Source organism: Phoca vitulina, unplaced genomic scaffold (genome assembly GCF_004348235.1).
Source record: "Phoca vitulina isolate PV1807 unplaced genomic scaffold, GSC_HSeal_1.0 scaffold13, whole genome shotgun sequence".
Lineage (NCBI taxonomy): Eukaryota > Metazoa > Chordata > Mammalia > Carnivora > Phocidae > Phoca > Phoca vitulina.
Window position 1 is genome coordinate 10,567,566 of NW_022589716.1, and position 27,811 is coordinate 10,595,376.

At 39.7% G+C, this 27,811-nt stretch overlaps 1 protein-coding gene and 1 pseudogene across 4 annotated transcripts in view; both read right to left on the bottom strand.

The window, feature by feature from the left end:
* Nucleotides 1–27,811, bottom strand: part of SFMBT1 (Scm like with four mbt domains 1) — a 126,595-nt gene that overhangs the window by 63,354 nt on the left and 35,430 nt on the right. The window lies entirely within an intron of this gene.
* LOC116636949 lies at nucleotides 1,274–5,277 on the bottom strand (annotated as a pseudogene).

Below are 27,811 nucleotides of genomic sequence, written 5' to 3' on the forward strand. Positions count from 1 at the left end.
TGTGCCTGCAGCCCTAAAGTAACTATGGTATTTACCAGGGACCCTACTCCTCTGGGGGCAATAACACATGAAGGCAATGCTGGTGGTGAATGTAAAATGCTGCAATCACGTTGAAAAACAGTCTGGTAGTTCCTCAAGACGTTAAACATCAAGTTACCATATGACACAGCAATTCCACTCCTTGGTGTATTTCCAAGAGAACTGAAAACATGTCCACACAAAACACGCACAGGAAAGGTCATGGCATAACTCATAATAGACAAAAGGTATGAAACAACCCAAATGTCCATCAACTGATGGATGGATAAATAAAATGTGGCATATCTAATACAATGGAATATTATTCAGCCATAAAAAGGAATGAAGTACTGATACATGCTATAATTAGGTAACTTTGAAAATATACCAAGTAAAAGAAGTCAAACATAAAAGGCCACATATTGGGAGGTGGGTGGAGGAAGGGGCAATTGGGTAATGGGCATTAAGGAGGGCACTTGATGTAATGAGCACTGGGTGTTACATGCAACTGATGAATCACTAAATTCGAGCCCAGTAACTAATAATACAGTATATGTTAACTAAATTGAGTTGAAATAAAAAAATTTTTTTAAAGAAAAAAAAAGCCACATAATTAAATGTATTAAATGCTTCCATTTGTATAGAATGGTCAGAACAGGCAAGTCCACTGAGACAAAGATAGATTAGTGAGGCTGCCAAGGGCTAGAGGGAAAGAGTAATGGGAAGGGACTACTACTGTATACAGAGTTTCTTATGGGAACATTGAAACATTCTAAAACTAGATTGCCATGACAGTCCTACAACTCTGAATAAAAACCATTCAACTGTATTGTACACCTGAAACTAGTATAACATTCTGTATCAACTATACTTCATCAATAAAAAAAAAACCACTCTGTACTACTATACACTTTAAATGAGTGAATTTTATGGTGTATGAAATATATCTTGATCAAGCTGTAAAAAAATAAAGTCATCTTAAGAACACAACTGTGCTTTTAAAATAACATTATTTCTTGGGGTGCCTGGGAGGTGCAGTTGGTTAAACATCTGACTTTTGGTTTCAGCTCAGGTCGTGGTCTCAGGGTTGTGGGATCGAGCCCCACCTTGGGCTCTGCACTTATCGCAGAGTCTGCTTGTCCCTTTCCCTCCCCTTCTGCCCCTCCCCCTGCTCTAAGTTAAATAAATAAAATCTTTTTTTTTTTTAGAACAAAATTCACATTTTATTTAGGTTGAAATAAACTATACAAAATTGATTTTCTTCACCAAAAATAACAGCAATATTTTCTGTATTATTCCTAGATAAACCACAAAACACTTATTTTTGTAGGTTTTCCAGGTTTTGTTTATAAATCAAGACGAGGCAGTAGATATAGTCATGGAAAAGGACAGAGGAAAACAGACAAATCGGTTGTCAGTATCCATGGCCTCTGATCCTGTCTTGACCATCAACAGAGGTGTTCAACATACACCTGCTAAAAAGCTTACGAAGACTAGGTGTTCTACATACACTTGCTAAAGAGCTTATGAAGATGCAGGCTCAACAAAGGAATGTAAACAGCAACAATCCAATGTGGAACAAAAATGGCAGGTTCTCCCATTCAAACTTTAACTGTAATTTGTTCCTTTAAGTTTATTTGATAAAGACAAAATCTCTACTGCAATCCTTGCCTGGTAAGCTCACCTGTTTCTCTCTCTCTCTCTCTCTGGGTAACTCCCTTAACTGTCCATTACAGATTTTTAACATACTAACACTCCTACTATTTAAAGGTCACTCTGAGCTTCATTGTAACATTTTATAAAATGTACTCCTTCCTCCCATACCTCTTCAAAATCTTTGTCTTCTAAGAACTGATAACTCAATACCAGACAATTGGATCCAGTGACAATTTATGTTTTATCTAAAATGACTTAACCAAAACAATTCCCAAGTGCCATTAGCAGAGATCCCACAGAAGTGTAATGTGGCACTTTCAATGCTATCTTCTGGAACAGGTATGTCTCCAAAGCATGAGAGTTTAAACAGGGGCCATTTAAATAGGCAGATTGTCAATGGCTAATGTACTCAATGAGAGATCGACAGGTCAAGATATTCAGTGATTAAGTGGGGCCTACATACACCCGACAGCTTTTCTGTAAGATGTTTTCAAATTTCTTACAGATTTTTCCAAATATCAAACGTAAGAGAAAGCCTACTTTAAAAGTCTTTTAGGTATTTTCAATGGTTTCTGAGTTACCTGTAGGAAGCTCTGACTTAGTTGTATAGAGTTTGATATATGTGTCCACCATTAAATCCAGATCATGTTTTATATCAAAATTTATGTTAAGCAAAGCCAAGTTACTTGACCTTTGGTCTGTCAAAGTGTTCCTCGGGTATGCTTTGAGACGATTTCGCCCATTTTCATAGCGTTCATTCTCAACCTTCATCACAGGAAGAATACATAGGACTTTCAGCAATGCATAAACATTAGGAAAAAACTTGATGTCTGGTAGATGCAGGGCTTCACAAATGGTGGATGGAAGCTCTGTATCTTTCCCTCTGTGTTTCCACTTGATTCTCCAGCAATGCAGCTCAGCTGAGAGTGTGTGGGGATTGGGCAAGTCACTTCTGTACATGTCAGCATGGTGCTCCTCCGATGTATTAAATTTGAGCTGTCCCATGACAGAGGGTACAAGAGATAAGCATTTAAGAGCTCTGAGGTGCTGTTCTGAGAATATATCTTTCAGTTCCTGAATAATGTGTTCCACTGTTGGAACACTTAAGAGTTTCTTTATAGTAACTCTCAGAAGTGAGCTGAGATTCCAGGTTACCTTGCTGGGCTCTGCGGAATTTCCCAGGGAGTTTCATCGGAATATCAAGCTTAGTTGCCAAATTTGTGGCTTCTTCGAACCAAAATTCATGATAAACTTCAATATTTTTCATCATTTCATTTAGTGAATGCAGCAGTGCAGTCAAGCTACTGGCTGCAAAGAAGACATCAGAGGTTTGCCCTTGGAGGTTTTTCCCAAAGGCTCTTGTAAAAGAACATTTTTTTTTTAATAAATTTTTTTAGAAGATTTTATTTATTTATTTGACAGAGAGAGACACAGTGAGAGAGGGAACACAAGTAGGGGGAGTAGGAGAGGGAGAAGCAGGCTTCCCCACGGAGCAGGGAGCCCGATGTGGGGCTCGATCCCAGCACCCTGGGATCACGACCCGAGCCGAAGGCAGACGCCCAACAACTGAGCCACCCAGGCGCTCCAAGACAGAACATTTTTAAGAACAACAATGGTAACAATGAAATCAAAATCTGTTACTGCACTACAGAGTACAAAAGCTCGACCAGATATATAGTTATTCCATCTAATATTTGTATCACTATTTATACCATCTAAACATAAAACAAGTGCTTGTAGGAGGTCCACTAAAATTTCAAAAGCATCATGCCTGCCTGTCCACTTGAGAATGGCAGATTTCCTTCAGTTCTTTACCCTTTTCCTCATTGTTCTGAAAGAGGACAGAAATTACATTGTCAAGCTCCAAAAGCAATTGTGGAGATCGATGGAAGAAAGAACAAACTTCCTCAATTGTTCCTAACGCAACAGATATTCCCACAACAGGCACTGATTTTGCCAACCACATATTTAAGGCACAGGAAGAGCAAAGTGTGTAGACAGCTTGGGGATATTTCTCTAAAAGTCTAGAAGCAATAATAAAAAAAATTAAAAAAATAAAATAAAATAAAATAAAAGTCTAGAAGCAACGACTTTCATTTTGGAAGAAAATCCCCTGAACACAATGTAAGCCTGGCCACGGCAATACTCCATGTTTAACCCCCACTTCTCAGTTATCATAGTGTGAAATTTTACAGCCAAAATTTCTGCATCAGCTTCGTAAGACAAGAAGCCCACAAATTCCTCTCTCAGGTTATGAGATTCATCAACAAACCTCACCAACACAGGCAAGTGTTCTTCCCCTGCTATGTCCACTACATCATCAGTGATGATGGAAAAGAAGTGGGAGTCTCTCACTTCCCTGAGGGTCTCCTCCTAAATGCAGCTCTCACAGATGTCTAGCATCTGTTTCTGCTGTGTTTTCGAGCAGAACAATGTGTTAACTGCTGTTGTCTCAAAGCGCTTTCTCAGAACCTCTTCGCCAGAATTTATCCGGCACTCCAGCAGTGCTTGGAAGTTATCCGGAGTAAACAGACCCTCTGGGATTTCATCAGTTTCATGCCCATCCAGAGGTATGTTTTGTTTTCCCATAAGAATCAAAATTTCAAATAAAGATTTTAAATATTCTTTGTTTTCTTTCTCTTCAAGGCTTAAAGGTAAAATGTTTTCATCCTGTTCTTCACCCCCTTCTTCTGCACTGGGATTTCTGAGCGTTGCTGTTGTTTATTTCTTTATGTTTTGGTTCCTGTTCAGAAGTTTCATCAATTTTTTTCTGTTTCAGTGTCCTGATTTCATCTTCACTCAATTCTTTTGTTTTTCTGTGTCTACTATGTGGATTGTTCAAATGACTGGTAAGATCAAATATTGTTGGTATTGCATTATCTCAAAGAACTGTCCTATAAGGACTCTCCCAATGACTTCACAAGTATCTGCTTCAATTAATTTTGAGAAATAAAATAACCCAATCATTCTTTAGTTTTCTGATGCCTCTGTAAATGTATAGTTCTACACATCATAGAGGTCTCAAAGTGTTTGGCACATAATCGATAATGTTTATTTAGTTGATCAGGTGTTTTATCTTCTAAGTCCGCTCTCCTACAATTCTCCACCCACTTCTGGCATCTGGCTGGATCCCGCGGGAACCTGAAAAAGGCCCGGTCCAACGTGCTCTTCCTCGTGCATCGTCGCCCACCCACCGGCTGGCCCAGCCCTCCCCTCGCGGCCTCCTCAGGGCAGCCCGCCTGCCCGTCGGGGTCAGGGATGGGGAGCCAGGCTGGCCGGCCGGCTCAGCAAGGCCGGCAATAAATAAAAACTTTAAAATAACATTATTTCCATTTTCAAATACAGAAGCCAAAAACAAAAAAGAGACAAGAAATCTGGGTACCATTAGGATATGCAACAGAACAAGGAGAATTTAGCTGTCATTGGTTTTTATTAGTTAAGGGAATGCTATGCTTCAACGGATAAATTCCAAATTACAGTTGCTTAATCCAATAGCTATTTCTCACTCAGAGATAGTCCAAACAGGTGTTCCTGATGAGTAGGCACCTGTCCTCCACATGGTAATTCATCAGGCCAAGCACCTTCTACCTCATAGCTCTGCATCTTCAACCCAGGCTCCCCAAATCATTGAGTGTAGGGGGATCATTCATGGAGGTTTCCTTGATCCAGGCCTTCCACCCACATTCTATTGTTAGAATTCAGTCACATGGACCCCATCTGACTACAAGGGAAGCTGGGAACTGTAAAGTAGCACTTCCCAACATTAAATATGAATGCTTAGAATTAGTACTACCATTTTTTAGAACCTACATTAATAGATAATATCAGTGATTTTGTTTAAAGAAGGCTCTATGAATCAACAGTAGTGATACTAATGAACTGCCATGGAATTGCAATTAGTCAATAAATATTTACTGAGCACATACTATCTGCCACATACTATTCTAAGTAAACAAACAGAGGGAAGGAAAACCTGCCCTCATGGATCTTACAATCTAGTGTGGGAAGACAGATAATGAAGTATAAAGTATGCTGAATGACAATAAAAGTTAGGGGGGAAAATGAGGCAAGGAAGGAGGACACGGAGTTATTACTTTCAAAAGAGTAACCAAGGCCTCAGTGATGAGGTGACATTAGCCAACACCTAAGGGAAATAAGGAAGTGGGTACCTGGGGAAGAACATTTCAGAGAGAAAGTGCAAAGATCCTGAAGTGGGAGCTTGTGTGGCACTTTGGAGGCCACTGCTGTTGGAGCAGAATGATCAAGGCAAAGATGCTTAGGAGATGAGCTCACAAAGGTACCAGGCACCAGATTATATACAAACATGTAGGCTGCTGTGAAGATTTTGGTTTTGAGGAAGCCACTGGAGGATTTTGAGCAGAGGAGAGACGTAATCTGACCTATCTTTCAAAAGGATCACTTGGCAACTACGTTGAGAACAGACTGTTAAGTGAGTAAGAGCAGAAGCAGGAAGACCAATAAACAAGATCCTTAAACAATCCTGGCAAGCGTGCTAGCGGCCAGGCCCAGTGGTGAAAAGGGTTTGAGAAGGGTAGAAGGGAAACTGGATGTGGCATGTGAGAGAAAGAACAGGGTCTGGGCTGACTCCAATTTTTTGGTCTAAGCAATAGAAAGGATGAAACTGCCACCTGGGGGTAAAGTCTGAAGGAGGAGTGGTCTGAGGAAGAAAAAGCAGGGGTTTCAATAGAAAATCGACCAATATGATTCATTTCTTCATTATTAAAGGTTCGCTCTTTGAGTTTTCAGGAAAACTTTTTACCATCAACAAAAGTATAATTATTACACTCTTTATATGAATAGCATTCCCAATTTATAAGCTATTTCCAAATGCTATACTTCATTCAAGCCTAATAAAAACTCTTCAAGGGATGCCTGGGTGGCTCAGTGGGTCATGATCTCTGGTGCTGGGATCAAGCCCAGTGTCAGGCTCCCTGCTACTCAGCGGGGAGCCTGCTTCTCTCTCTCCCTCTCCCCCCTGCTCATGCTCTGTCTCTCTCTGAATCTCTCTCAAATAAATAAATAAATAAATAAATAAAATCTTTTTAAAAAAAAAAAACCTTTAAAATAACTAGAATGGCTTCTATCCTGATTTCACACCTTGGGAACCTTCTTGTCAGCTTCAGTCCTGCTCTCATACTTCACCTTTTTTTTCTAGGTTTACTGATCATCCATGAAGGCATTTTGTCACACCAATTCAGTAATTTATGCTGTTTTATTGTTTAAAATCCTAATTTCAAAACCCATCCACTTCCCATTAAAACCTCAAGGTCAATTTTTTAACTCTTCTTTATTACATGTCTTTCAAAAATGTCAAGCATAAAGAATTTTTAAAAACTGATTCATACTGTAATGAAGTTGGAAATCTCACACCAACCAATTTATAAATCCTTGATTCACAGTTTTAAGGATGACCACCTCACAGCCTGTTTCCTTAGCAATTGCTAATTAGTACCAGAGTACCAGGCACCATTTCTACACCAGATACCAAGATCACTAAATCATAGTTTTGAAATTACCTTTCATTGTACCAAGATATGACAGAAGCATTTAAAGACCAACTCCATAAGCTGGAGAAATGGCAGATCTTTTAGAGTTCAAATATTATCACAGTTTTCATGGATTACGGGCTTCATTTATAGGAGCCAGTTACATGAGCACATGTTGAAACAGTCAATATGTCTTGCTCTGATTAAATAAGGAAGTATTGGATTCACCAATATAAACACTGCCAAATATGTACCCCTTTCAATAGTATTATAAAATCATTACATGAATAGACTATGTTTGGTTATGAAAAGCCCTGAAACTTCTGTAATCTCCTAGTAGCTATTTCTCAGCCTCTTCATGTCAAATGACAGTTCAGAAATTTCATGCCTACTCAACAGATGCTTGTTAGCCATTTATCTAAAAAAAAGTAATATATGAGTACCTACTCGGTATGTGCCTAGCACTTTCTGTGTGTTATATAATAAATAAAACACTATCCAACAGTATATGGGCCGTATAGCGTACTGTGAACATGAAGTATAACATAAGTGTGAACTACTTTCAAATTAGATCTTATTTAAACCTAACCATTCTACTTATCCTATACATGATTCCCCCATTTTACAGATGAGGAAACCAGTTCATTTAGTAAGCAAACAGGGGCAGCATTTGAACCCCAGTCTGATTCCAGAGCCTGAACTCCCTAGACTTCAGGCTTTTCTCAGAGTGCAGACTGTAAGGACTACTGTGGGGTATGTCTCCTGGACCACAAAGATGGCTCTACATGATTTATACTCCAGTTCTTTATTATTTATTCAAGGTTCTATATTGTTCTAGTAAAATGGTGAGTAACCAGGACTCTAGAAGGCACCTAAATGTTACCATCTATGAACTTCTAAAATGTTATTTTAGTAGGTCCTTACACTAGTTAGTTCATATGAAAGAATAAAAGCCTAATTAAAACGGGGGCGCCTGGGCGGCTCAGGCAGTTAAGCATTTGCCTTCGGCTCAGGTCATGATCTCAAGGTCCAGGGACTGACCCCCATATTGGATTCCCTGATCAGTGGAGAGTCTGCTTGAGATTCTCTTTCTCTCTCTCTCTCTCTCTCTCTCTCTCTCTCTCCCCCCCCGCCCTTCCCCCCATGCTCTCTCTCTCAAATCTTTAAAAAAAACCTCTGAATTACTGAACACTTGTAAAAAGAAAGAGAAGGTCCTTATTCTTTATTTTTTTTAAAGATTTTATTTATTTATTTGACAGAGAGAGAGCACAAGCAGGGGGAGCGGGAGAGGGAGATGCAGGCTCCCCACTGAGCAAGGAGCCCAATGCGGGATTCGATCCCAGGACCCTAAGATCATGACCTGAGCCAAAGGCAGACACTTAACAGATTGAGCCACCCAGGTGTCCCAAAGGTCTTTATTCTTTAAATGAAATGATAAGCAAACTAATTACTAAGTGTTTCCAGAGAAAAGGATTTAAAAGAATTTATTTAATTTATAACATTTTAGGGGCGCCTGGGTGGCTCAGTCAGTCAAACGTCTGCCTTCGGCTCAGGGCGTGATCTCGGGGTCCTGGGATCAAGCCCCATGTCGGGCTCCCTGCTCAGTGGGGAGCCTGCTTCTCCCTCTTCCTCCACCCTCCCCCCCACTCACTCTCTCTCAAATAAATAAATAAAATCTTTAAAAAAAAAAGAAGAATTTTAATTTATAACATTTTACTGTTTCAAGTGTTAAGATTAAAGTTTGTTCTTGAATAAGTTAAAATTCCAGTTTACCTTTGTACACACCTAGAAACCACTTTCTTCACATCACTGCACAAAATTAAGCCCAGTCCACATTCAACTCTCCAATTCGGTACAGTCACTCCTAGTAGCCTGGTCAGTCCTTCCCTCTCTTCCCCTTGCCCTGAATCCCAGATGTGCTCAGCATGGCAAAACCCTGTTCCACATAATGGACCCAGACCCACTCAACCAGTCAGTCAGTCCACTCCTCGCTATCAGATAACTGTGTTCCGGGCCTTCCGTGTGTCTATGTGACCCAGTCCTGGCTACAAGAGAAGAGAAAGCCTGCTGGGAGCTTCTGGGAAATATACTCTGATTCCCAATAAGAGAGGCAAGATAGTTTCAAAATATCCTGAGTCTTGTTAATACCATCCAATGTTCACCTTGCAATAGTACCTCCTACAACTCAGGTCAGCAAATACACTGCATTAAATTGTATACAGACTGTATTCTACTTCTCTTGGGGCCCGGAAAACGTGCAGTGCTAGATGTGGGTATAACACCAGCATGTAAACTCCATGAGGACATGCACTGTTTCATTCAACCAATATTACTGAATGCCTATTCCGTGCCAGGCTCTGTGCTGGGCAGTAGGGTAGAATAATTAACAAATCAGATGAATGTCCCTGCTCCTAAAACATAGTTGGTATTTATGAATACCTGCTCAATTAATGAACTGCAAATTCAAATTATTAATTACTGAACCAAAACTCTGGTAGAACAAACTATTTTTAAATTGTAAAACCTGTAAGTTTAACTGAAATAATTTTATATATCGTAACCTCTAGACCAAGCAGCTTTTGCTATATGGCCGAACACACACACACACACACACACACACACTTCTGTTTTGGATACCAGAGAATATTTAATGCAAAAAGTACTGGCAGGCAATGATATTTATTATAAGGAAACTGAAGAACTTCCGATGTCTCATCAAAAAATATATGTATGCTAACTGAAAGAGAAAGTGCCCCTTCAGTATTAATTTTGCTATACCTCTTAGGAATATGTTTATTTTTTTTGAAGATTTTATTTATTTGAGAGAGAGAGAGAGAGCACGAGTGGCAGCGGGGAGGAGCAGAGTGAGAGGGAGAAGTAGACTCCCAGCTGAGCAGGGAGCCCAATGCAGAGCTCGATCCCAGGACCCCAGGATCATGACCTGAGCCGAAGGCAGAGGTGTAATGACTGAGCCACCCAGGCGCCCCAGGAATATGTTTAAAGAGTGCACTAAATACAGAGAAGTAGAAAGAAAATTGAAATCAAAATTCAAAATCTGTTTTCTGCTCTCCCCCTTCCCCTCCACAAAAACTACTGTGAAAGGTAAAAAGGGGAAGTCGGAGCTGGGAACAAAATAATGAATATTTTTAATTATTCATGCATTTTGATATCCTTATTCCCCTATTCTCCCTCCAATTACCATGACCAAGAAGAACAAGTCACATGACTATAATTTGGACATCTGGTAAGGGTGGCCTAAAACTCCCAGACACTTGATCAAATTTACATTACCCTACAAGCGAGTCTGGCAGTGGGATAGATTAATACTTAAAAGGGATAATCAAGAGACCAGAGATACTAATATACTTCAATTGTAAGAACTCAGCTATAGGCAGAATAAACAGAAACCCGAAATAAAGACCACCACATGTTTTTGAAGTTCTTAGCTCAAGGTTAAGGAACTGACCACAAACCAAAAAGACCCAGAAGTTCAAATCAGGCCTAGAGAGTGACTTAATTGTCTCTACCTCCCAAATGGCTACCCATGTCCTCATCTCATTATACTCAGCCCCTCGAAAAGGAAGCCCAGTGGGAGGGGAAGAGGGAAGGTCTGAAACTCCCTAATAACTACGTTAGAAATCAGAAAGGCAGGTCAATTAGAGGAGATACTAAGTACACATACACCAGGGAAAAAAAACCTGCATCAGACAAACCTCCATCTGACAGTCCATGCTTTTCTCTCCCTATAAATTCCTGGTGGCCTTAGATGTGATATTATATTTGCAAATTCTCTGGTACATGAACTGTTGGAAGTAACATAAAAGCCAATTATATTGACTATTCTCTTGAAGAAAATGAAAAACAACAGAAGCTGAATAATGAGTAGAACTAAAATTGTTCTACACAAAGTTCAGCACACTAAATGTCTTGAAAAATATCACTCAGCAAAACCAGTAGAGGTGCTCAGAAGGGAATTCAGGTCTCTTTGACTTTGTGCCTTTGTCTTCACTGGTTGAGCAAATGCTTCTCTGAACAGCGAACAACAAGACTCACAGCTGGGGAATGATAAATAGTGAGAATGGACTAAACTAACCATAAAAAGGAGACCTGGCTAAAATTCCCCAGGCCAGCGCTTGCTAGCTCAGCTTCCTTGTCTGTTAGATTATACATAGACTGAGGGGTTGTTGTGAAGACGAAATGATAATTTACATAAAATATGGCACCACACAAAAATTAAAAATTTTAAGGGGTTAACTTAGCCTTCCAAAGGGGAGAAAATCAAGATGTATGAATGATCAACACCGTATCAAAAATAACTAGACCGTCCTGATAAGGAAGCATGTGGCCTCAGCAGCCAGACTGCTGGGTGTGCACGGCTGGCTTGTGCAAGTTATGTAACCAATTTATGCCTCAGTGTCATCATCTATAAAATTGAGATGTTAACAACTGTACCTATCCCATAATGTCACTTTTGATTATTCAATCAATTACTGCATATAAAAGTTTATAGCACAGTAGACCTCAAAGCATAGTGGCTATTATTGCTTTAACCAAAACTCTCAGTCGAATGAAGATCCTTACTGTTGCAAGGATGGTTCCCAGCCCTTCAGTACTTGAAACACTCTCATTTTTCTTACCAAATACCCTTATAACCCCTCCTAGCGAAGTTATACAGTAACTTTTCTTTAATTAAGGTACATTTCTTTAATAATTATTTGATGGAATGGAAGGACACTGAGTTTAGAGAAGAGTCAAAAGGCTAAAAAAGAAACAGTGTGATAAACAGCCACCATCAAAAAAACCTTAGAATCAGGGGCGCCGGGGTGGCTCAGTCATTGGGCGTCTGCCTTCAGCTCAGGTCATGATCCCGGGGTCCTGGGATCGAGTCCCACATCGGGCTCCCTGCTCCACGGGAAGCCTGCTTCTCCCTCTCCCACTCCCCCTGCTTGTGTTCCCTCTCTCACTGTGTCTCTCTCTGTCAAATAAATAAAATCTTTAAAAAAACAAAAACCTTAGAATCAGCAGGAAAGCCCATAAACAAAGCCTTTGTCCCCAAGGGAGTAAAGAGGCTTCTTCCTTTCCCCCAGAGGCCTGGAGAAGAGTGGCGGGCAAGCTGTAGTGACTAATGTCTCCAGACCCCTGGGAGGCTGCCTTCTGTCCATCAGTCACCAAACTTTAACCTCCACTCCATATCCTCAAAGCCTTCAACAGAAGGTGTCATCCTAAGGCAGGATGCTTTGGTGATTTTGCTGCTTTATTTTGCTGTATTAAGCACACAGGTATTTTTAAAAGCTTTATGTCAGACTTTAAAGACTCCTGGACTATAATCGCATGTGCTGTACAATTAATTCATTAGGATATTTTAAGACTTAAGGCCCTAAAAGAAGGAGACTATCAATTGTAAATGTCAAGGACCTTTGGGTAGGCTCTACCCCTCAAAATCACTATAAGCACCTAAACAGCATGATCAGGTAAAAACCAGTCCCTCAGGAACGCCTCCCAACTCCTGGGCAATGCTGCTGCCCCCTGGGACATCCCTGGGAAACCTTGAGTCTACTGCAAAACTCCGGGCCATTATGTCATGGTCCACAAACCTAAGAAGCATGCTGAACATTTAATAACGATGATACAAGGAACAAGGATAAGTTATTTAGAAAAAGAATAAATTATTTAGAAAACAAAACAACTCTTCAGTAGCTTTTAAAATAAGTGCTCACAGGAAAGGAGTAAACCTCTGGTTACTACTAGAAATAGGCTGGGACACATGTTACATCTGTAAAATAATTCAGTGCAAAAAGTTAAATAGGCATAAGGAAAAAAAAAGAGCTTAAGTTATGCTAATTAGGAAACTAATTAAACTCATCTGTAAGATGTAAAACCAAAACCCCAACTGGCAGAACAACAGTCTACTTACCTGTTATTCTAGAGCTCAAATGGGATGCCTGGCAGCCTGTTGTCTGTTCAGTATAGAACTTAGTGCAGCTTGTTGTTTGCTTTTGCAGATTGCAGTACCTACACATATTAATCTACAGTAAACTTCCTCTGAAAACTAGAAGTGTTTATGTTAAATACACAGAAATTTTTGGTTAAATCTCTACTCCTTTTAAACAACAACAAAACAATGCCTCCTCCTCCACTTTCCTATTCTTTCTCTAAAAACAATGTTTTTTTTTCTACCATTAAATTATTATTTAAGTAAACTTAAATACAGTACTACAAAGATTGTCAGTTTTCCAAGATTAGCACTTATCAATTCCACTTTCTAGCCTGTAGTACAAAAATATCTACATAATTTTAAATTCTTAATAATACTGACTATGCTACACTAATCTTCATATTGTATAAGAAAAAAATAGTTTTTACAAAATACAAAACTTCTTTCAGTCTTGGATAAAACCGTAACTGAAACAGAGACAGGTGCCTGAAGTCATCAAAGCAAGCTGACAAGAATTCAAACTTTATTTGCAAATTAACACAAGGCAGGTGAACAGTTACTGATGTCTCCTTCAGAGGGGCAAAATTTCCAGCATCGTCTATGAAAACTGTTCTGATCTATATTTCGAAGTGTGGGATGGGGGCAAGAGCAGAAGAAGGTTATTTTAATTGTTGTGTTTAAACTGTTGAGAAAATAAATGAGCTAGTTGGTTAAAACATGCATTCAGGAAAAACATCATCATCAAGATAACAACTCAAAGCGCACACTCTACATCATTAATGTGTTTTTCTTCAATATTTTCTTACAAGCAGTGAGATTATAAATGCAGTACTATTCTCTACTAAAGCATAACATATAGGGGCGCCTGGGTGGCTCAGTCAGTTAAGCGTCTGCCTTCGGCTCAGGTCATGATCCCAAAGTCCTGGGATTGAGCCCCACATCGGGCTCCCTGCTCAGCGGGAAGCCTGCTTCTCCCTCTCCCACTCCCCCTGCTTGTGTTCCCACTCTCACTGTCTCTCTCTCTCTGTCAAATAAATAAATAAAACCTTTAAAAATAAAAAATTTTAAAAAAAAAGCATAACGTATAAAAAGGAACTCAATTCAGTTGTCTAAACTCACATTAAATCCCTCCAAAATGATCATCTGCAGATAAGCACAAGCTCAGCTGCATTGAGTTTGGACCTTTGTGGCCTCAGCCAGACAAGGAGAGACAGGACACTCAGTCAGTCCTCACAGACCAGGAAACCCAATGCTTGAAGAGGCCTAACGTCAAATCTAACTACCAAAAGTCATGCGCTTACTTCAAATTCCTCTCAAAACAATGTTTTAAGAAAAAAAAAAATCAAGCCATTCAAACAGCAGAATGCTACTCTTACACGAATCTTTAACAAAATGTCAAATTCAGACTGCCAGTTAGTTAGACTTCAAAGAGCCACCTTAATGAAAAGTCTGGTCAAGAAAGTTTTCTTGACTTTAACAGACACTGTGGTGAGAACTAAATATAATGGAATTTGGGCCTTGGAAATGGAAACATCTGTAAAGCAAACGAATAAAGCTACTAAATAGACATCATGGCCGTGGGGCTGCCCAGCCAATCCTGCAATTTCAGAGGGATACTGATGGACTGGGGTGAAGGATGAGGAGAAAATAATTTTTCTACTTTACTCAAATGATGAGTGATGAACTTTAACGCATAAACATTTTTCCTCTTGCTCATTTCCCCCCAAATAATTAAATACTTTATGCTCACATCACTCCCATTTTCAAACATTTGCTTAGTGCCATCAGGAACTACACCCTGTGCTGCACTTTCACATACATGAACTCAACTGCCTGGATGATTTAAAAAAATTTTTTTTTCTTTGTTTCACTAAGTAATGGAGATTGGTGGATCTAAAAGTTGGAAGAAACTTCAATAGGTGGCACCTAGTCCAATGGTCCTCATAGTTTTGTGGTTATCTATTCACTATTCTCATGCCCCAACACTTCCACAAGGAACACCTCTCCATTAACCTAGGGTGCTTCTCTAGCACATTCTTCCCCACGTATCCTTGAGGAGGAAGTTGTCCATTCTATGTCAAACACCATCAATGATACAGTGACAGAAAGCTCCCATGAACACCATCTGGGATAATCTATTCCACTTCTGAGTTGCTTCACCATAAAGCCTATCCTTAAACTGCCCCAAGTTCCAAAGTTCTACCCATAGGTGTTTCCCACTCACAAGGAGTCTGCACCTTTGTTCATGTAAGAGCCCCTCACACCGCTAAGAGAATGAACAGTTTTTCCAAAGACAGGTCCTAAGTTCCCTCACCATCCTGGTCTTCCTGTGAAACATACTTAAGTTTATCTGTATTCCAACAGAACACAAAAGACTAAGTTAAAGCCTTAAAATGATTTTGATTTCACTTTAAATAGCCTACTACTTATGCGGCCAGGCAAAATATTTCAAAGCTAAGTTTGCTCAGTTAATTAGATTTTGATCCTGAGATCATGGTAATCAGGCTTGATGGAACAAAGAACTCCTTTCTCACTGTGTTCCTTTAAAGTCAACCAATCACAGAACTACAGAGATACCTTTCCAAAAAGATACACAATAGCCAATGGGTACATTCACAGGTGGCTCAACATCATGAATCTTTAGGGAAATGAAAATCAAAACCACAATGAGCTATCACCTCACACGTGTTAGAATGGCTATCACCAAAAAGACAAGAAAGAACAAGTGTTGGGGAGGGTGTGGAGAGAAGGGAATCCTCGTGCACTGTTGGTAGGAATGTGAACTGGTGCTGCCACTTTGAAAAGTATGGAAGTTCCTCAAAAAATTAAAAATAAAACTACCATGTGATCCAGCAACTCCATTTCTAAGTATCTGAAACAAAATCACTACCTCAAAAGATATCTGCACTGTGAAGTCCACTGCGGCATTATTTACAATAGCCAAGACATGGTAGCAACCTATGTGCCCATCAATGGATCTATGGATAAAGAAAATGTGGTTATACATCTACAACAGAATATTCTTCAGCCATAAAAAGGAAGGAAATCCTGCCATTTGCAACATCGATGGACCTTAAGAGCAGTGTGCTAAAGGATATAAGAGAAAGACAAATGCTGTATGATCTCACTTATATGTGGAATCTAAAAAACTCAAACTCATAGATTCAGATAGATTGGTGGTTGCCAGAGATGGGGAGGTGGCGGGGGGGGGGGGGGGGGCCAAATGGGTAAAGGTGGTCAAAAGGTACAAACTCCCAGTTATAGGATAAATAAGTCCTAGGGATGTGATTTACAGCATGGTAACTATAGTTAACAACACTGTATTGTATATTTGAACGCTGTTAAGAGCGTAGATCTTAAAAGTTACCATCATAAGGAACAAAAATGTGTAAATATGTTAAGTGATAGACATTAAACTTATTGTAGTCATCATTTTGCAATATAAACATGTATCAAATCACTATGTTATACACCTTGGACTAATTGGCAGTGTTATATGCCAATTGTATCTCAATAAAACTGGGGTGGGGGGAGGAATTTTGATGTTGATACCCACAGTTACTCTTAAAGGCAGGGTCTTGGTTATTTTCTCTCTCTAGTCCCAGTTCTAAATAGATACTCAATAAATGTCTGGAAGGAAGAGAAAAAGGAATGAGAACTTAACTCTAAAGTTGAGAGATTTGTTTGTGTGAGAAAGGAAAATCCACGTAGATCAAGATAATGCAGAGTGCAGAGTAATTAACAGTTACAAGCAAACAGGCTGGTGGCCTATGTAGAAACTCAGAACAGATATTAGGGAAATTAAGTTTCAAGGACAAAATCTAGCCACTGGTATTCAGGAGTTCAAGGCACTGACTTAATCATTATATAATTGGGGGAAACAGCAAGGATCCAGTTATTGGAAACCTTATTACCAAGGTCAAAAAGACTCAATAGTAAGACTGACTTTGAGGCCGTGCTAGTGAGTTACTGCCACACTTCAGCAATTCATGTGTGTATCTCTGTCAGGGTGAAGATTAATCCCCGAGTCTGGGAAGAAGCTGGCTCTCCTGGCAGGATCTCAGGAAGCATATGAGGTTATAACTGCAGAAGTGGAGAGCTGGATGGAAACAAAAGCCACAGGAGGAAAAGGAGCCAATTCTCAGGTGATCTAAGTTGGCTGCAGCTTGGTTTGTGATTTTTTAATTTTCAGATTCCCAAGTCTGAGCACTGCCTTTCCAGGAAAAAAGAAAAAAAAAATTACCAATCATTTTGCAAAAGCAGACTACCTTTCAGGAGAAACTAAGAAAAATCATAGGTAGATCCACATACCTACAACATAAAGAGAAAAGTAACTAAATACACAATTCCCCTCCTGGGAAATGACCATAGCACCTTGCAGGACCTTCCAGAGGAGCACCCCAGCCCACCTGCGCCTCAGGGCCAGGCCCTTCCTCAGTCTCTATGACTTGGCTGCCCTGCCTGGCCGCAGGAAGCCCACAGTCTATGGTCTGCAGAATGAAATTAATGGGGATAATTCTGTCATCTATTCAAATAGAATTCGAGTCTCAACTCTCAATACTTCTCATCATCCTCCTTTATTTTTATTTTTATTTATTTTTATTTATTTATTCATGAGAGACAGAGAGAGAGAGAGAGAGAGAGGCAGAGGGAGAAGCAGGCTCCCAAGGAGCAGGGAGCCCGATGCGGGACTCGATCCCAGAACCCTGAGATCATGACCTGAGCCGAAGGCAGACGCTTAACCATCTGAGCCACCCAGGCGCCCCAATCCTCCTTTAATTTTCAACTCTGAAAATCTGATGCCATGTCTTACCAGTTTAAAAAAACAATGTACAAAATATCACATAAATAAAGACAAGAGACCAAAAAATTCTTTTCTAAACAAAAGCCTTAACATTTATAAACTCCAACTAAAAACCCATAAGAACCTGCAGTTTTTGCACTTCAATCCATATGCTAAATAGACATGGTTAATCACAGGTATCTTTGGCAGTATTCTTTTTTTAAGCTTTTATTTAAGTAATCTCTACACCCAACCTGGGCTCACAACCCTGAGATCAAGAGTCGCATCCTCTACCAACTAAGCCAGCCAGGCGCTCCGCTTTAGCAGTACTTTTTATTTGTGGCATAGCTGTTACATCTAATGCATTACATAACACATACAAGTCCATTTTAAAACAAATTACTTTAAAATCTGACCTATTAAATATGTGACACAGACTGGCTGTTCTGCTGCACTACTTAAATGCCTGCTATATTCACAGCAGTTACCTATAAAACACACAATCTTTATGTGCTGGCACTAAATTTCTACACCTCCAAGGGCTAATTCTAGGCTGATCAATTAGTACACAAACCTTCTCCACCCTCGTCCCCTCCATCTACTTAGCTCTAACCATTCTGAGCATCTGCTACATATAGATCCTTTTATTTGAGGTATATCTACTTACAACATGCTACAAAGTTACTGTGATATTAGGTTAGTGTTTAAAACAGATACAATGACAGCCAAAAAAAAAAAAAAATCATCATCCCATTTGGGAAGAATTGTGAAAATGGTGTTAACGACTAAGATACAAAAAGTGAAAAGTACTAATAGTAAAAGCACAATCAAATTTACATCAACTCTAACTTTTCTTATTTACAGTTAAAATCAAGGAAAGAACAGAAAACCATTTCATCACAATAAAGCAGCGTAAGAGATGGCAGCATCATAAATCAAAGCTGTAAAAAAGAAGCAAGCAATTACTCTATGCTCATTACAAAATAGTATGCTGGAAAAAAACAGTTAGGATTGTAATTTGCTCTTATAAAGCAATAATTCACCATATATACAGTCTTTGCCTACAAACGAAGAACCAAAGAAGAACACTCTTAAGCAGAGTTTCCAGCAGAAGGGTTTGTTCAGAAGACATTAATGCAGAGAGGAAAAAAACCCTCAATTTGCTAATTAGTTGAAACTGTTTGTCTGCCAATTCAGCTGGGAAATGGTGCATTAGAAAAAATACCTCCCACAAACAACTTGTTAATAGAGTCACTGCATGTGTAGCTAAAGAGATCATACCCAACTATACCACTGGGTAACAAAATAGAAGAGAAAGAGATGTTTCTTTTAACAAAAGTAATCCAGCTAATAAATGATGAGGGAATGACAGAATCTCTAATAAATCAATTAATGGATCTAAGTGTTGACCATCAATAACAGCTTACATCAATCACAAAACAAAAGACAACCTGAGGGGCACCTGGGCGGCTCAGTCGGTTAAGTGTCTGACTTCAGCTCAAATCATGCTCTCAGGGTCCTTGGGGTCCTGGGATTGAGCCCTGCATCTGGCTCGGTGCTCAGCTCTCCCTCTTCCTCTGTCCCTCCCCTGCCCATGCTCTCAAATAAATAAAATCTTTAAAAAAAAAAAAAGACAACCTGAAACATTATGTGTCCCCTGATGGAAATACAACACCAACTATGAAAAAGTTGGGGGGGAGGGGGAGGTGGAAATCAAACCAGAATTGGATGGAACTTCTAGATCCAACAGAGAAGTCAGAGGAACAGGATAAACATCACCATAGTGACCTCAACTTTTATTTCACACCATACATAAACACTCAAAATGAATCATAAACCTAAATGTAAGAGCTAATATTACAAAAAAAAAAAAAAAAAAAGAGCTAAAATTATAAAACATCTAGGAAAAAATAGGAGAAAAAATTTTTGACCTGGGATTGGCAAAGATTTTTTAGATATGACCCCCAAAAAGGCATAAACAATAAATAAAAATTCAATAAACTGGGATTGTATCAAAGTTTAATAAGCCTTTTTGCTCTTCAAAGATTCTATTAAGAAAAAGAAAAGACAAGTCACAAACTGGGGGAAAAATCAGCAAAACATTTATGTCATAAAGGATTTGTATATAAAAACTCTTAGAGGGGCGCCAGGATGGCTCAGTCGGTTAAGCCTCCGACTCTTGGTTTTGGCTTAGGTCATGATCTCAGGGTCACATTGTGTCCGGGCTCCCTGCTCAGCAGGGAATTGGCTTCCCCCCCCCCCTCCTTTGCCCTTCCCCCACTCTCATTCTCTCTCATTCTAAATAAATCTTTAAAAAAAAAAAAACTCTCACAACTCAATAAACAATCCAATTTTTTTTAAATAGGCAAAAGATGTGAAGTCACTTCAACAAAGAGGATGTATGAATGGCAAATAAGCACATGAAAAGATACTTCGTTAGTCATTAAGAAAAGCAAGTTAAAACCTCAAGGAAATATCATTACGAACCAACAAAAACGGGTAAAGTCAAAGACTAGCAATAGCAAGTGTTCACAAGAGACTGCAGCTCTCACACCATGCTGGTGCAAATGGAAAATGGGACAGCCACTCTGAAAATAGTTTGGCAGTTCCTTAAGAACTTCTTAAGAACTGAATGTTTAAATACAGTTACCATACAACCCAGTAATTCCACTCTTGGCTATCTACCAAAGAGGGATGAAAACATATCCATACAAAGACGTTTACACAAGTGTTCACTGGTATGAACAGGAAACAACCCAAATGTCCATCAATTAGTGAATGGATAAACAAAATATGGTGTATCTACACAATGGAATAATTCTCAGCAATAAAAATGAGTGAACTACTGATACATGCAATAACAAGGATAAATTTCAAAAACATCATATGAAATGAAATATGCCAGACAGACAAGACTACATACTGAATGATTCTATTTACATCAAATTTGCAGAAAAAGCAAAACTGTAGAGAAAAAAGCTTACAGGGGCACTTGGCTGGCTCAGTTGGCAGAGCATGCAACTCTTGATCTCAGGGTTGTGAGTTTGGGCCCCAAGTTGGGTGGAGAGATTACTTAAAAAAATAAAATCTTAAAAAAAAAAAAAAAGCCATCAGTGGTTGCCTGACGCTAGGGCAGAGGCAGGGGTTATTGGTAACTGGTCACAAGATTATTTGGGGGGGGGGGTGATGGAAGTGCTCTAAAACTAAATTCTGGTGACAGATGATTGTATCAGTTTACTAAAACTCAATAATATCAACAATGGGGAGAGGGGTTCTATACCACCTCAAGAGGTGCATATAAATATCAAGGTTCCAGAAACCTCAATTTTTCTTAAATCCTCAGGTCATCCTGAGCAGAAGAATCTCTCACATTCAAACATCCTGAATCCAATAGAAAGTGGCTGGCAGCTCACACTCCCTGTGCTCTCGCCAGTGAGCAGCTCCTCATTTCTAATACAGGAACCACGCTACTGCCCTAGCGAAGGAAGGAAATGAGTGTAGAACAGAAGATCATTACCTGTTTTAAACTTTGTTTTATGTGTCACTGCCCGGTTTATTCTTTGAAAGGTTCAAATATTAGTTGCACTATGTATTGTGCTATTTCTGAACTATAACAAAAAATTACTATTTCAAATTAACTCCACATTCAGTAATTCTGAGGTATTTTCCCCAGTTTAATTTGCATAGAGTAAGTGCTCATTTAAGCACCTGCTGAAATGGCCTGCACCCAACAACTCGGACAAAACCTGGATGCCTGTCCTAAGGGCCCTAAGCCCCACGGTCCAAGACCACTGAGCCACCGAGAACCCGACAGCCACTGGGCTCAAGAGCCCACAAACTCCTCACCTAGTCAGCACCAGCTTGCTAAACCTGGAGCAGGAATTTTCAAAAGAGCCTCCTCTCTTCCCCAAGATATATGGTATTAAGTATACAAACAATAGGAAAATAAAATCATTCAAGTATAATTTAAGCAGGATAGATTATTTATAGATAGATTTCCAATGGTTGGTTGGTTGTGTGTGTGTGTTCAGTTTTTTTTGGGGGGGGGTCTTAGCCCAAAATATTTTACAAAAATATATTACATTTTCATTCCAGAAACAGAGCTATTCTTTTTATATCATAGTTCCAAAAGAAAAAAACCTCTATAGGTTCTGCATAACAGCCAACAGCACAAATCAAATTGTAATATTCACATAGAAAAGAACTTAAAATAGTGATAATGCCAACAGGATATTTAATAATATTTTTAAAATTAACTGATAAATAAAGGGTATTGTGGTTTAAAAGTCATAATTTTAGAGATAAATATTGAATTATTTATGAAGTGATGTAAGACTCAACATCTGCTGTAAAATGACGTAGTGAGGGAGACAAGATTGTGTCTACCTGTCAGAACAAAATGTATATACAAAATACACCAGCCATGTAGTGATAATTGGGGAAACCAAGTAATGGGATTTCCTGTTTCTGTATATGTTTACACACTGCCATGATAAAAAGTACAGCATGAAATAAAACTGGATAAAGCAGCCTTCTCAGGGGTTACAACAAAGCCGCAGCAGCATCACCACCAATTGCCTTAAACAGGAATAAACAGGGTGCGTGGTAAGTGGCATCCTGACATTCATGGTACCACTCCTCGACTCGAGAACATGCTGCATTCTGAGCAGTGAGAGAGCGGGTTCTCAGGACGAATATCCAAAATTACATTGTACTACATCAAAACACAGTCTGTATTCTAGAGACCTTTCCGGAAAAATCAATGATACTTAACAAGTATGTACTCACTAAAAGATCATCACTGTTACCTGGATATTTCCAATTTCTGACAATTCTTTTATTGAAACACCTCTTCTTTCAACAATGAATGTTAAAGCTAGAACAGTAAGAGAAAAAAACTGGTCTATCATTGGAAATCCATCTTTTGAAGTTATAATATGGGATTTTAACTGAAAAAGAAGCACTATCACCAACTGCTAGGTCACACTTAGGTAAATAGAAATTCATGGTTCCTCCTGTTTTATGCTCTCATAGCATGAGACATCTTTCCTTCACAGCACTCAAGGGCATTTCTTTCTTCTTTTTTTAGTGAATTGCTTTTAACGACAGGTAGTTTTATCTTGATTTTCCTTTTTAGTTATGGTAGATAATCAACTGGCTGATTCCTGAAATTTTGAGACAAACTTCTTTATCACTCACGTACAAAAAAGAATTGCTGGATCTTAAGTCCCTCAAGCTTTCAGTAGCATGACCACTCACCTGCACCACCTTGGACATCCAACTTGACCCAGACAATACATGCATCTGCTAAGCTGAAACAATCCATACCTGGTACCAAAATGGGTCAAAGGGAGGGACAAAAAGGGTTGCAACCGTCTCAGTCTTAAGTCTCCTTGACAACAAGGTACTCAAAAGCAGAAGGGTGTTCATCTTTTGCTGAGGCAAGGGACAGGTAAGTCAGATGCGCTGTGACTTAATAAAATGCAATACTGGTACAGAGTAGTAATTTTTTTTCTTTCAGTGCAAATTCAGATTTTTTGTGTTTCTGAAAAGCCAGAGTTTTTTTTGTTTCTAAATTCTTGGGAGTAGGGTTGAATGCAGTCAGGTCACTTTTCTTATCAACCAGAAAAAACTTACTGCGTATGGTCCCATACTTTGAGGGCCTGAATGCCAGTTGAGAAAACCTCACAGTGACATAAGAGGACAAACAAGGACTACTAAATACTCTGGAGAGACTGTACCCATGCCAGGAGTAAAGCACAGGGAGGCCTCAGTTTAAAAGCCAGGTCCAGAATGAAGATGTAATTTTGCAAAACGGGGAAGATGAAGACAGTTCCAGGCAAAGGATAAGAGCAAAGGCACAGGGATGGGAAAGTGCAATGTGAGTCTCAGACACAGCGACTAGACCAGTTTGGTTTGGGTTGAGGGCTTCAGGACAAGTAATAAGTCAAGACCGGGAAGTGAGGTTGGGGCTAGCCTACAGGTATTACTTATCAAGGGTTTAGACTTCAACCTGAAGGAAATACGGGCACACTCAAGGTCTGTGACTAGAGTTCAGTGATCTGAAAGTAAGTAGAGTGTACATATAGAGAGATGGGCAGTGATGTTCAGGAGAAGAGCCTGGAAGCTAGTTCAGGGGATGTTTCCTTAGTAATTCTAAAAAGACCAGAAATACAAGAGAAAGTGATGGGAAAGAAATACTTCATTTATAGAACACATCTACAATTCACAAAAGACTTTTGCTTAAATGATCTTGTTTTACCCTCAGAACAATTTGTAAAGCAGAACGTGTCATTTCACATGTAAGAACTACCGCTCAGGACATTTCCTTTCATGACCGTCACTCCGTGTTTCTGTGACTGTCTCTTCTTAACCATTAGACTGTAAGCTCTCTGAGGGTACTGCAGGGACCATGTTGATTTTTGTTTGCCCCAGTAACCCTGCTGCTTTGCAAAGAGCCCTGCTTGGTGCCTGACTCTGGGAGATACTATATTATGTCATAGATGAGCCAGCAAATGAAGACAGCATTTCTTCTTCCGCTCTCGTTTCAATGATAATGAAAATGCTTTTTCAATCAAAAATGTTTTCTCTATTTTGTTTTGCTTTGTTTTAAATGATTGTTCTGACAATGAAAAGGCCTTCAAAATTACAATACTTCTCTTTGGCACTTAGACAAAAAGACTTCTTTCTCCCTCAGGCAGGAAAAAGAAGAAATGCACAAAAGGGAATGGCAGGTTCTCTGCCACCTTCCCAGTAGTATCAGAAATTCATTCCCAGTGATATATTACCAAGGATACAAAAAAAGGTTAACATTTGGTAGTTATTTTTTCAAAAATGTTCTATTTTCTTGCAGAACGAACTGGATACTAAGATAAATAACCATGTGCATGAGCACCTACAGTGCCGAGGTAAGAAACTCTGGCCTAGGACACTTGTGCCAAAAAGCAAGAAAATGCTCCAGAGAATAATGGAGGCGGGTCAAAAGAACAAAGAAGTGAGCCTGACAGAGCTCCTACTGGCCAAATCTGGGATAATTTACACATCAACATAAGTAATGAGAATAACAAAGTTATAGCTCATTGAATAAAATAGAAAAAAATGAGTCCATATTGACATAAATTTATAATAAATAAACTGAGAGCTTGATGAGGAATGGGATAGGTTCAAAGTACCTACCCACAAAATGCTAATTAATTACAAAATACTCATTAATTACAAATAAGATCTAATGAGACACAGCACCATTTCTGTGATATTCCTGCCAAAGATTCATAACCTGGGTTTACTCTTGAGAAAACATCAAACAACCCCAAACTGAGGGATATTCTACAAAATAACAGGCCTGTATTTCCAAACAAAATAACAGACCTAATTTCTAAACACATCAAAATCACCAAAACCATGAAAATCAAAAGAAAGCCTGAAGAAGACTCATCGGTTCAATGCAAAGCATGATTCCTAACTGGTTCCTTCTGCTCCCACCAGACGAGGGAGGGTGGTGAGGGCGGGAGAGGGGAGGCTTCACTGGGGCAACTGGTCGAACCTGACTGTGGTCTGAGGAGTACTCACTATGTAGGAGGATGTCCGTACAGTAGGACACACATACGAGGGTCTCCCGGAGAGATGGAGCATGAGATGGGCAGCCTACTGCCAAAGGCTGGAGGGGTAGGGGACAGTTCTCTCCTGTACTTACAACTTTGCTCTGTTTTTCATGGTTTCAAAAATTTTTAAATCTTTTAAAAATAATTAGTATCTCCCCAAAGTGAACGTAATAATCTTCACACATACATATATATTCTTTCCAACACAGTGTTCTCTTTGTAGGAAGAGTACAAAAAGAGTCTGGCACTGGAGTACTAGGGAAGTACTGTGAATAACGTTGCGTAACAAAACACGGAAACAAAAACCAGGCTTTCTGCATAGGAACTCTGGCTTCAAACTCCAGTTCATCGCAAACAAATTCATGACCCTGGAAGATTTTTCACCCTTCTGGGTCTTACTATCCCAATCTATAAAGTGGGAATGCCACCTTTTTGTGCAGAGTGGTCCTGAGGATGAAATGAGATGGTTCAGAGAGGCGTGTTTGAGAATGCCTTCCAGGTTATAAGCCCTCAAAACTAGTTCTCTGCCACTCCAAGCAATCTACTCACAGCTTGTGTCCAGTTGGGAAGTCTGCACCTCAGTAAGCCTGAGAAGTAGGCTTACTAATACCAAACAGCTCTTCCGGCTAAAGGGATATGAAAGATCCCTTTATTCCAGTACCCTTGCTTTCTGGATCAGCAAATGAGACCCTGGACTCCTGCTAGGCAGAGTTGAGCCACTGCCCACCCCAGAGAAGCCGGCGTCGGTCTGCAGCTCTGAGCACTGGCACACACGCTCATCTCACCCTCACGGAACTCTGACGCAAATACCATCATAACTGAGCAGGTGAGGAAACCAAGGCTCAAGCAAGATTAACAAACTTACTCACAATTCAGGTCTTTCTGACTCCAGAATTCATGAAATTTCCCACTAAATGCCATCTTTGTTATTTCCAAACATGATTAAGAAAGGGGTGCCTGGGTGGCTCAGGTCATGGTCCCAGAGTCTGGAATCGAGCCCCGCATCGGGCTCCCTGCTCCGCGGGAGGCCTGCTTCTCCCTCTCCCACTCCCCCTGCTTGTGTTCCCTCTCTCGCTGTGTCTCTGTCAAATAAATAAAATCTTAAAAGACAAGACACCAGACGCATATGTTTAAAAGCTTTTCTGTACCCTATGTACTCAAGCTATGAGACTCTTACTCCCATGGTTCCCAAAATGTTATCCCTGTAAAACAGAAACTATTTAAGCCCTAAGTCTCTGTCCATCAACATCCTCAGCGATTTACAATAATCTTATTCACTGTCCTATCGCAGACTTGTTTAGGAGAATCAGCAACAGCGCTAAATAAGGTAAATTTCTTAAAATGTCTTCCTACCTTCCTACCTAGTTTCTCTTATTCCCACTTTTTTTTTAAAGTTTATTTATTTATTAGTAATCTCTACAACCCAACGTGAGGCTCGAACTCACAATCCAGAGATAAAGAATCGCATGCTCTTCTGATTGAGCCAGCCAGGCGCCCCCTATTCCCACTGTTTAGAGCAAGGTTCTTAACCTGGAGTCCTAGGGTCCACAAAGAGAACTCGGGGGTCCATGAATTTGAGTGAAAGGAAGTTACTTCCTGTTTCCATTAACCTCAAACTGAAATTTAAGATTGCCTTCAAACACAAATGTAGGCAACCAATCACAGCAACATTACCAGTAACTGTAACTGTGTCACCACAGAGAGAAGAGATATTTTCATATCACATTACAGATGTTGCAGATATATATAACTAATTTCCTTTATAATCCTATGGATTGTATTTGTTTAAAACCATTAATCTGAGAACAGGTCTACAGGCTGCACTAGCTTACCAAAGGGGTACATGAATACCAAAAAGCTTAAGAACCCCTGGTTTTGAAAAACAACGTTCTTAATCTGCTGAGAATTTGAGAGACCACTGGGGGGGGGGGGCGGGGAGAGAAGCTTGATGCTGGATAATATAATTCTTTACTCTATGAGTAAATTTGGCTTTTAAACACATGAGTGTTCCATTCAACAAGTATTTTCTGGTTCCTAGACTGTGCTCTACTGTGTAGCAGCTACAAAGATAAAACATTATCCCTTTACCTCAAACTAGTGGGAAAGAAGACAAAAGCAAGCAACAAGGTAGAATAACATAAATACTGAAAGAGAAGGACAATAGAAACCTTTGAACTCAAACAATGGATTCTCTCATTCTTACCAAACAAACAAGGCACACGTGGGAAGGAGAGAAGAATCAGAAAACTGTTCTGGCTCTCAGCTGCTCCTACAGCCTGGAGCACAGCGGGGGGGGGGGGGGGGGGGGGGG